The sequence below is a fragment of the Lepisma saccharinum genome, chromosome 28 (assembly GCF_977018435.1).
Source record: "Lepisma saccharinum chromosome 28, izLepSacc3.1, whole genome shotgun sequence".
Classification (NCBI taxonomy): Eukaryota; Metazoa; Arthropoda; class Insecta; order Zygentoma; family Lepismatidae; genus Lepisma; species Lepisma saccharinum.
The window spans coordinates 49,252,378-49,265,339 of record NC_139256.1 but is presented as its reverse complement, the minus strand read 5'-3'; positions in this window follow the sequence as shown (position 1 = coordinate 49,265,339).

Here is a 12,962-nt window from a genome sequence, read left to right as displayed (position 1 = left end):
TTTTGAGTAAGATTTATTTAAAAATACAATTTTTGGTAAATTTCAGTTTTTGATAGAAATTTAAATTTCAGTTGGGAAGACTATTATGTTCATGCTACTTGATTCTCCATCTATTTTGTGAAAACGTGTCTTATGTTTATATATTTTTGCACATGATTGCATGGGATTTTGCATGAAGGAAACCAGACCACATTATATTCCATGATTGTCCATGATGTATTGAATTGTGGTAATGAGCAACTTGATCGTGTAGAGTAGAATAAAGAAATTATATAAAGAACAACAGTTCGATTAAGATTAAAATAACATTTGAGAAGATTGCTATTTTTATACGTACACTAATCTCAACCAACTTTTAGAATAACGTGTCATATTAGATATATATTTTCTTTGCAAAGCAATATATATGATTGTGCATCATAACCCCTGACTACACGTTATGTCCTATGATTGCTCATTATATGTGCAATTTTTGTGTAGTGCAATCTCACCGTTTCGAATAGAAAAAGAAGACGTTTTTGTGAACTTTATTTGATGTGCAAGATTTTAATTACAAATGAAAATATTTTTTGCTTATAGGGATTAGTATCTCGATCTATTTTTAGAAACACGTAACAGATAACACATATATTTTTTGAACATGAATGAACATCATTATTATTGAAAATTTTGACTGCACATATTGTCCCATGGTTATCCATGATATATGCAATTGATGTGATGTGCATTTTGAACGTTAAGAGTAGAATATTGAAATATTTTAGTGTACCTTAATTGTGTAGTAAGATTTAAATAACAGCTGACAAAATTATTATGTTTATATATAATATATTTTGATCTATTTTTAGAATTACGAGGAGATTTGTATTAAATATATGTTTTGCACATGAATGCTTATGATTCTCCAAGAAAACAGTGAACGCATATAATGTCTCATGATTTTCCATGATACATGCAATTGTTGAAATGTGCAACTAGACCGTGTAGCGTAAAATATAGAAATATTTTGGTGAACTCAGTTGTTGAGTAAGATTTATATAACAATCGGGAACAATAATATGTTTATATGATCTCTATTCTCTATCTATTTTTAGAATAACTTGTCTTTAAGGATAAATATTTTTACACGTGAATGCATTTCATTCTCCTTGATCACCCATGACTGCACATAATTTCCCATAATTGTCTATTATATATGCAGTTGTTGTGATGTGCATTTTTACCGTGTAGAGTAGAATATAAAATCATTTTTGTGAGCATCACTTGTTGAGTAAGTTTAGTTTAACAAACGAAACATTTTGGAGAACTTTGGATGTTGAGTAACATTTTCTCAACAATTTGGAAGATTAGTATGTTCATAGGTACTCAATTCTCGTTCTATTTTTGTGAAAGCGTGAAAATACTGAACCTGAAATGTTCCAAGATTGTCCAATATATATGCAATTGTTGTAATGTGAAACGTGACCGTGTAGAGTACAATATGGAAAGATTTTATTGAACTTGAGTTTTTGAGTAAGATTTATTTTAAAAAAAAAATGTTGGTGAATTTCAGTGGTTGAGTGATATTTAAATTTCAGTTGAGAAGATTATTATGTTCATGTTAGATGATTCTCCATCTATTTTGTGATAACGTGTTTTATATTTATTTATTTTTGCACATGATTGCATCTGATTTTCCATGAAGGAAACCTGACCACATTATATTCCATGATTGCCCATGATGTATGGAATTGTTGTAATGAGCAACTTGACCGTGTAGAGTAGAATACAAAAATTATATAAAGAAAACAGTTCGATTAAGATTAAAATAACATTTGAGAATATTAGTATTTTTATACGTACACTAATCTCAACCTACTTTTAGAATAACTAAGACCACTTTGTTATGTAAACGTGTCTTTCAAGATGTTGTGTACACTAACGTACTCTAGGGTTAAATATAAGAAGTAGAGATGACGTCAGGCGTGATCTGATTGGTGCTGCACAAGACGAGCTCGAGTGTTCAAGAGCTATCAGGAAGGCTGAGGCACTCGAGTTCTGGGTAGCACGCCGATCTGATACACTGCACGTACACTAGCGTTATTCATGTAAGGTAGAATTCGTTAAGTCTAATTGGTATTTGGTATGTGTCTTTAATTTAACTTAGATGAATTAATGGAACGATAGAATGGTTCCAAAAAATTTTGTTAACCTTAATATATTTTTCAATTTGGTTTCAATACGTGCAATAAAACTCATGTTAATATATAACTCCATCTGGTTTCTTTGAAACATGCTGGTTTTAATTGTAAGATCTATATTTTTCAATGAACATTCTCGAGACGCATAGGACTATCTATAGCATGCTCCACTGCGCGGTCACATCAGCCTCGTTTCCTCACGGGAGTTTGGTTTTCTCGAAGGAACCGAGGGTGGTGATAAGAGAGAGCGTGTTTGATCGTGTGTTTTCAGAGACATGTTCATTTGACCTTACATACCAGCTGTCGGTTCGCTCTGCTCGTTACATTGAACAATGCCAGTATTCAATCTGTTCATCGTAAAAGAAAAAGGAAAATTTAATTGGTTATGGAACAGAAGGGGGGAGATATGAAAATTAGAATTTAGTATTAACGTATGTTTGTAATTACAGATACACTATTTGCAATATAAAGAAAATGGATGGTGTGAATTCTTTATTAACCTTAGATCAGGTGGGAGCCTTGGATCTCACGCAATATCGTGAGCCTTTTTCTTCAACTCGTAACAGAGACCAGCGATCTGAAGGTAATGAGGTACGAAACTACCGACCAATAAGTATATTATCAGCCCCAGCAAAAATATTCGAAAAAATCATGCACCGTTACATATTTACCCACGTAAAACCTGTAATATCATCGTTTCAGCATGGCTTTGTACCACGTAGATCGGTGTTGACCAATCTCTCCGATATTACCAATTTTATTAGTTCAACATTGGACGAAGGAGGTCAGGTTGACGTAATATATACCGACTTTTTGCAAAGCGTTCGACTTGGTTAACCACGATATTCTATTAAGTAAATTAGCATGCTTCAATATTTCTGAACCACTGCGTCAACTGTTCGCTTCCTATTTGCAGAACCGTAAGCAGTACGTAACGTATAAAGGCCACACATCCGACGAGATAAGAGTCACCTCAGGAGTACCACAGGGGTCTAACCTTGGGCCACTTCTTTTCACATTACTTATTAACGATTTGCCGGATTCATTTGAAAACTCACACAAATTGCTGTTTGCAGATGACCTGAAATTTTACAGGAAAATAAGCAAACAAGATGACAGTGTGCAACTTCAAAATGATGTTACAAAGTTTGAAATGTGGACAAAAATCAATGATTTAACACTAAATATCAGTAAATGTCATTATGTAATATATACTCGAAAGAAAAACCCAGTTGAATTTCAGTATCAAATATACAACAATACTCTAGCAAGAAATTTTACAGTCAAGGATTTAGGGGTTATTTTTGATTCAGACCTTACTTTTAATAAACATGTAGAACAAATAATTAGTGGAGCGTTCAAGAACCTTGGGTTTATTCTTAGAATGGGGAGGGATTTCAAGAGTATAGAGACACTAAAAGTTTTGTATTATTCATATGTAAGACCCAAACTCGAATATGCATCTGTTATATGGAATACAGACACAGCAAAGTACAGTGTAGCAATTGAAAGAGTCCAATAGAGATTTCTTAGATTTTTAAAATACAAATTTCAGAAAGTTTACCCCACATTTGAACACTACAACCTAATATATGAATGTCGGTTTACAAAGCTGTGTCACAGAAGAAGGTTAAAATATAGTATTCTTGTGGAAATTGTTAAATCACGAAATAGATGCTGAACATCTACTCTGCCAGATTAATTTTCGAATCCCGTCGTCGAAAACTAGACTAAAGAATGAAGTTTTTCTTATAAAGAAGGCTAGATCCGAAATTAAAAAGAAATGTCCATTGTGGAGAATGTGCACCAGTTACAATAACTTGCTAATCAAGAATAACACCATTGACATATTTTCTATGAACCTAAGGGACTTCAGTAAAGCCAGTATTAACACAATGGCCTAAGCTTAAACACATAAGTTCGTATTTAAATTGTGTGATAAAGTGTATATATATAAAAATATTTTTAATATATATATATATATATATATATATATAAAATTTCTATCTCTATATTACAGAAATATATGTAATTGTAATGACTATGTATCCTTCATATGGGCTCTGTAATTAGGTATGTACCTGTTGAGTTCAATAAATAAAATAAATAAATAAATAAATAAATAATCCTATTAATGTACTCGACCAAAGAAATGTAGAGGTACAACCTAGTTATAGGACTTCCTGGGTAAATAGACGCCCTCGTCACAATTTAATACAGTTCTCTGATTCAGACGAAGAAGCTAGGCTTACTATTAATGAAAGAAGTAACAATAGTGTTATTTTTCCTGATGGTGTGTTAAGCAAGTTACCTAGTCATATTGCACAGAATACGTTAGTTCAAGCTATTGCTGATGTTACGCCCGTGGTATCCGAATCTTCGGATAATATATTTCAATTTTTGCTAGCAATTGAGAAGATTGTAGAAAAGGGTTTGTTTCCCTTGAGAGAAATCATGTTGTCAGTGTTAAATAAAGTGGGACAAAGATTGTATAGTTTATGGTTGACTTGTATATCGAAGAACAGCATGTGGCGAGAAGTTGTAAGGAAAGTACTAGATACTCATGTGACGTCTTTGGGACGTGAGAAGCTCATTACGAACTATGTAATACGCAGGCAGGATAATTGGGAAGATCCAGTAGAATTTTTAGAAACTAGATTAAGGAGAGCCCGAGTTTTGCAAGTTGCGTGGACAGATGCGGAATTTTGTGCCTTGTTGGTCGAAAGACTGTTGCCTAGATATTCCGAGAAATTTCTTATAACGAGTGAAGTTCCTGACTCTCTTGAAACATTCAAATCGAGTCTAAAAAAAATGCAAAAACATCATGTTATTGCAAGTGAATTTTATGCGGAAAAAAGACAGGAAAAACTTGTTTCCTTCTCCTTGCCTAAAGACAAAGTTCCTATGCAATGCCGATTTTGTACAAACTTTAATCATAAAGAATCAAATTGTCCCCTTAAAAGACAGGCTTATATAATGAAGAGAGATCTTTCGAAAACTATAAATAAACAGGAGATGCAAGCTGTTTTCATTGACTGTTCTGTGGAAAAGGTACGAGTGTTGGCTTGTATTGATACAGGTTGCTCTGAGAACATTATTAAAGACAGTATTTGGCAATTAATTAAAGATAAAAGAAATTTTCACGAGCATGACGTAGATATCAAAGTTACCGTGGGTAATTCTTCCAGTTTACATCTTAATAAGAGAGTGACAGTTGGAGTTCAAATTAATGAAATGTCGTGGCCAGTTGATATGTACATTGCTAAAAACTTACCTGTAGACTTAGTACTTGGCCTAAAATTTCAAATTCGAACTGGAATGAATATAAAGTTAAGTGATGGTGTAGTGCAGTTAAAAAGCAGCAATAAGATTGTGCCAATTAAGTGGAATGGTGATAGTTTACTTAAAGGATGTACAATATTTCAGGAAAGTGTTTCTACTCCTCAATATTCAAATGGTCAGACGATTCGTGAAGCAAGTGGATACGACGACCGCCGGGAACAAGTTGGAGTCCGGGAAGGAAGCAGACCACGAACCCGAGAACACTTTGGCAGGCCTAGAAGACATCAAGGGACACATCTGGGAATGCGGACTGTAAATATAGGTTACCATGAGCAAGAACTAGGTAAGCTGAAAAAGGAATTTTCTGACGTATTTACTGATAATGATATAGGATGTATAAGGGATTATGAATATCATATAAAGTTAAAAGCTACAACTCCCGTTAGAATAAATCCATATCCAGTAACTCGTGAGAAAACATTAGAAATTAAAGCAATTTTTCAAGATTTATTAGAAAAGGGAATTATAGAAGAGTGCCAAAGTAACTATTGTTCACCTTGCTTCATAGTGAAAGGTAAAAACAATAAAAGTAGGCTTGTTTGTAACTACTCTGAAGTCAATAAACATATACTATTTGATGCCTTTCCTAACACGGTGTTAGAGGAAAGTTTGATGTCAATTAGCCAAGGAAATGTTTATAGTGTGCTAGACATAAAAAAGGCTTTTCATCACATTAAATTAACTGAGGATTCGAAAACACTGACTGCCTTCGGGACCTCCTCGGGATTTTACCAGTACACTAGGATCCCATTTGGTCTTAAAATTGGCCCTAGCAGCTTAGCCCGAATTATGTATAAAATTTTGGGGGACTTGAAAGGTAAAATTTTGGAATTCTATGCAGATGATGTAATTGTGTTTAGCCCAGATAAAGAGACACATTTGAGACACCTTCGAATTGTATTCGACAGATTTAAGCAATGGGGGGTCACCATCTCCCCTACTAAAAGTCAGTTCGTGAAATTAGAAATTCAATATTTGGGATTCATTGTTAAATCAGGAAAATTATGCATGGACCCAGATAGAATAACCGCTATACATAAACTTCCACCTCCTAAAAATATGAGAGGTTTAAATTGACTTTGTGGGTTTCTCTCTTACTTCAGCCGATTTATTCCAAATTTTCATGAAATAATGGCACCTTTGTATGATTTAAAGGTTAAAGGAGTTAAATTTCAGTGGGGACAGGCTCAGCAGTCTGTCTTCGACAAACTAAAGCAATGTTTTGAAGATTTTGTAGTTCTGAAACTACCTGACCTAAATAAACCCTTCACAGTGCAAGTGGATGGAAGCTTAAAGGGGTTCGGATGCACGTTGTTGCAGGAAAATGAACAGGGTCAACTAAAACCTGTTTATTTTAATTCCAAACGGTTGAAAGAGAAACATAAATCAAAAACTATATATGAAATAGAATTAATGGGTTTAATGTTAGCAATCCAAAAATATGGTTTCTATTTAAAATTAAGACCATTTACGGTTCAGATGGATTCTCTCAGTGTTACATGGATGATAAGAAGAGCTAAGAAATATCCATTGTATGCTAGATATTTAGAAAGGCTTTCCGAATATCAGTTTGAAATCTTTCACATTTCCACCACAGCTAATGTTATTGCCGATTTTCTCTCACGCATTTACAACAGGCAAGAATGTGATACTGAAAATTTGGAACTTGAAGAATTGCAACAGGTTAATTTGGGAATGTATTTTCATCCATTATTGTCTTTATCATTAGATTTGGAACAGAAAAAAGATAAAGTATTGTCCCGAATCATCTATAAAATAAATAATAAAGAATTGGTTCCAGATTATAAGTTAGTTAATAATATTTTGTACAAGAAACCTCGTGCAATAAATCAAACGTTTAAAATATGTGTGCCAGAACATTTAAAAAATTCGATAATCGATTATTTTCACTCGAATGTAATTGGTGGATCCCATTGTTATTGGGTAAAAACACTCAATAAAATACAGTCTAAATTTACGTGGGAAGGTATGAAAAATCACATTCAACGATTTGTAAGTAGTTGTGATGTTTGCCAAAAGGCAAAGAAAAGAAATGTACCTGCGTCTAATGCTTTGATGTCAGAAATCATAAAATTACCCTTGCAACGTATCTTTATGGACGTAATAGGTCCGTTACCAATGTCTGGTGGAAATAAGTTTATATTAATAATGGTAGAACCCGCTACTAGGTTTTGTGTATGTCACGCAATGGCTAAGATTAGTTCTAAAATGTGTGTCAAATTACTACATAAAACATTTATGTTACTAGGAGTACCTTATGAATGTGTAACTGATAATGCAGCTTATTTTAAAAGTCAATATTTCACCTCATATTTATACTCCATGGGAATTCGTCATATTACAATTTCGCCATACCATGCGGCGGAAAACTTGAGTGAAAGATACATATCTACTATTAAAAGTTCCATGCGAACTTATATACACAACAGACAAGACAAATGGTCAAGTGTTTTACAAGAAATTGTCTTTAGTATCAATTCAGTATATCATGAAACCTTAAAGATGTCTCCGGCAGAATTATTTTTGGGTAGGAAGTTGTACTCTCCTCTAGAAGTTAAGTGGCAATTTATCTTGTCGGATGAACATCTTGAAAAACAAGATTTAATAAATACATGGGAACTTGCCATTGAAAATATGTTTAAAATGTGGCATAAGCGAGACAAAATGTATAAAAAAAATTTGCAGACATAAGATTTTCCGTAGGTGACTTAGTTTTAGTAGAGACGCATAAAATCTCTAGTCTAGCACAAAATATAACGAAATCATTGAGTATGAAATATGCTGGCCCTTATCAGATAATAAAATTTCTAGGGGGTAATAGTGTTTTATTAGAAAATGTAAATGACTCCAGGAAAGTTCGCCGATCTCATGTTAGTCAATTGAAAAGGTATCTGTCTCGACTTCACGATTAGAACTCCCCAGATTTTTTTCTTTATCAACGTGCTACCCAAAACACGTGTCAGAACTACTTGTGTTGCGTCTTATCTGTGTAACCATTGTTACTTGTAGAAGTCTGCTGTATACGCACGTCTTTATTTCAAGTTGTACCTGCCTAACTGACTCAAGGTCAGACTTTTGAATTCCTTTCCGGAAATGTGTTACTGAACGAAGGTTAAAGATTACGTAATCTAAAAATCCAAACACAATGTTGCAAATCCATTAATGATGTGTCGACACATACATTTGTAAATAATTTGTATACTAATTATTTGTATATGTGAAAAGTAATCAAAATATTATACATATGTTCGATTTATAAATGTTATACAGGGTATTCATGCAAGTTACGAAGATACTGTTCTCGATTTTGAATATTTCAGATGGTGTCTGTACGCCTAGCTTTATGTCGCGACTCACAACATCAGATTTATTGGAATAACGGGGCTGGCTACCCAGAACATACTTAGATTAGAATGGTATCATAACTAAGGTGTAATTGTTGTAAATTACCCCCGAGTGGGGGAGGTTAAGACCACTTTGTTATGTAAACGGGTCTTTCAAGATGTTGTGTACACTAACGAACTCTAGGGTTAAATATAGGAAGTAGAGATGACGTCAGGCGTGATCTGATTGGTGCTGCACAAGACGAGCTCGAGTGTTCAAGAGCTATCAGAAAGGCTGAGGCACTCGAGTTCTGGGTAGCACGCCGATCTGATACACTGCACGTACACTAGCGTTATTCATGTAAGGTAGAGTTCGTTAAGTCTAATTGATATTTGGTATGTGTCTTTAATTTAACTTAGATGAATTAATGGAACGATAGAATGGTTCCAAAAAATTTTGTTAACCTTAATATATTTTTCAATTTGGTTTCAATACGTGCAATAAAACTTATGTCCATCTGGTTTCTTTGAAACATGCTGGTTTTAATTGTAACATCTATATTTTTCAATGAACATTCTCGAGACGCATAGGACTATCTATAGCATGCTCCACTGCGCGGTCACATCAGCCTCGATTCCTCACAGGAGTTTGGTTTCTCGAAGGAACCGAGGGTGGTGATATAACGTGTCATATTAGATATATATTTTCTTTGCAAAGCAATATATATGATTGTACATCATAACCCCTGACTACACGTTATGTCCCATGATTGCTCATGATATATGCAACTTTTGTGTAGTGTAATTTCACCGTTTAGAATAGAATAAGAAGCCTTTTTTGTGAACTTAATTTGATGTGCAAGATTTTATTTACAAATGGAAATACTTTTTTGCTTATAGGGATTAGTATCTCGATGTATATTTTGAAAAACGTAACTGATCACACATATATTTTTTGAACATGAATGAACATGATTATTCATGAAAATTTTGACTGCACATATTGTCCCATGATTATCCATAATATATATGAAATTGATGTGATGTGCATTTTGACCGGTAAGAGTAGAATATAGAAATATTTTTGTGTACCTTAATTGAGTAGTAAGATTTAATTAACAACTGACAAAATTATTATGTTTATAGATAATATATTTTGATCTATTTTAGTTATTACGAGGAAATTTGTATTAAATATATGTTTTGCACATGAATGCATATGATTCTCCAAGAAAACAATGAAAGCACATAATGTCTCATGATTTTCCATGATACATGCAATTGTTGAAATGTGCAACTAGACCGTGTAGAGTAAAATATAGAAACATTGTGGTGAACTCAGTTATTGAGTAAGATTTATATAACAATTGGGAACATTAATATGTTTATAGGAACTCTATTCTCTATCTATTTTTAGAATAACTTGTCTTTAAGGATAAATATTTTTACACGTGAATGCATATCATTCTCCTTGATCACCCATGACTGCACATAATTTCCCATAATTGTCTATTATATATGCAGTTGTTGTGATGTGCATTTTTACCGTGTAGATTAGAATATAAAATCATTTCTGTGAGCTTCACTTGTTGAGTAAGATTAGTTTAACAAACGAAACGTTTTTGAGAACTTCGGATGTTGAGTAACATTTTCTTAACAATTTATAAGATTAGCATGTTCATAGGTACAGGATTCTCGATCTATTTTTGTGATAGCCTGACTTAAATATTATACTTTCTTGCACATGAATGCATATGATATTCCATGAAAGTCCTGAGCCTGAAATGTTCTAAGATTGTCCATTATATATGCAATTGTTGTAATGTAAAACGTGACGGTGTAGAGTACAATATAGAAACATTTTATTGAACTTGAGTTTTTGAGTAAAATTTATTTAAAAATAATTTTTAGTTAAATTTCTTTGGTTGTGAGAAATTTACATTTCCGTTGAGAAGACAATTATGTTCATGCTAATTGATTCTCCATCTATTTTGTGATAACGTGTCTTATATTTATATATTTTTGCGCATGATTGCATGGGATTTTCCATGAAGGAAACCTGACCACATTACATTCCATGATTGTATGGAATTGTTGTAATGAGCAACTTGACCGTGTAGAGTAGAATATAGAAATTATTTAAAGAACAACAGTTCCATTAAGATTAAAATAACATTTGAGATGATTAGTATTTTTATACGTACACTAATCTCCACCTACTTTTAGAATAAAATGTCATATTATATACATATTTTCTTTTGCAAAAGCAATATATATGATTGTATATGGTAAATCCTGACTGCACGTAATGTCCCATGATTTTTTATGATATATGCAATTTTTGTGTAGTGCAATTTCACCGTTTCGAATAGAATAGAGAGACATGTTTGTGTACTTAATTTGACGTGTAAGATTTTATTTAGAAACGAAAATACTATTTTGCTAATAGGAATTAGAATCTCGATCTATTTTTAGAAAAACGTAACTGATAATATATATATTTTTAAACATGAATGAACATGATTCTTCATGAAAATCCTTGACTGTACATATTGTCCCATGATTATCCATGATATATGCAATTGATGTGATGTACATTTTGAACGGTAAGAGTAGAATATAGAAATATTTTTGTGTACCTTAATTGTGTAGTAAGATTTAAATAACAACTGACAAAATTAATATGTTTATAGATAATATATTTGAATCTTTTTATAGAATTAAAAGGAGATTTTTATTAAATATATGTTTTGCACATGAGTGCATATGATTCTCTAAGAAAACAGTGAACGCACATAATGTCTCATGATTTTCCATGATACATGCAATTGTTGAAAAGCGCAACTAGACAGTGTAGAGTAAAATATAGAAATATTTTGGTGAACTCAGTTATTGACAAAGATTAATATAACAATTGGGAACATTAATATGTTTATACGAACCCTATTCTCTATCTATTTTTACAATAACTTGTCTTTAAGAATAAATATTTTTACACGTGAATGCATATCATTCTCCTTGATCACCCCTGGCTGCACATAATTTCCCATAATTGTCTATTATATATGCAGGTGTTGTGATGTGCATTTTTACCGTGTAGATTAGAATATAAAATCATTTTGTGAGCATCACTTGTTGAGTAAGATTAATTTAACAAACGAAACGTTTTTGAGAACTTCGGATGTTGAGTAACATTTTCTCAACAATTTGGAAGATTAGTATGTTCATAGGTACTCAATTCTCGTTCTATTTTTGTGAAAGCGTGACTTAAATATTATACATTCTTGCACATGAATGCATATGATTTTCCATGAAAATACTGAACCTGATATGTTCCAAGATTGTCCAATATATATGCAATTGTTGTAATGTGAAACGTGACCGTGTAGAGTACAATGTGGAAAGATTTCATTGAACTTGAGTTTTTGAGTAAGATTTATTTAAAAAAAAAATGTTGGTGAATTTCAGTGGTTGAGTGATATTTAAATTTCAGTTGAGAAGATTATTATGTTCATGTTAGCTGATTCTCCATCAGTTTTGTGATAACGTGTTTTATATTTATTTATTTTTGCACATGATTGCATGTGATTTTCCATGAAGGAAACCTTACCCCATTATATTCCATGATTGCCCATGATGTATGGAATTGTTGTAATGAGCAACTTGACCGTGTAGATTAGAATACAAAAATTATATAAAGAAAACAGTTCGATTAAGATTAAAATAACATTTGAGAAGATTAGTTTTTTTATACGTACACTAATCTCAACCTACTTTTAGAATAACTAAGACCACTTTGTTATGTAAACGTGTCTTTCAAGATGTTGTGTACACTAACGTACTCTAGGGTTAAATATAAGAAGTAGAGATGACGTCAGGCGTGATCTGATTGGTGCTGCACAAGACGAGCTCGAGTGTTCAAGAGCTACCAGGAAGTCTGAGGCACTCGAGTTCTGGGTAGCACGCCGATCTGATACACTGCACGTACACCAGCGTTATTCATGTAAGGCAGAGTTCGTTAAGTCTAATTGGTATTTGGTATGTGTCTTTAATTTAACTTAGATGAATTAATGGAACGATAGAATGGTTCCAAAAA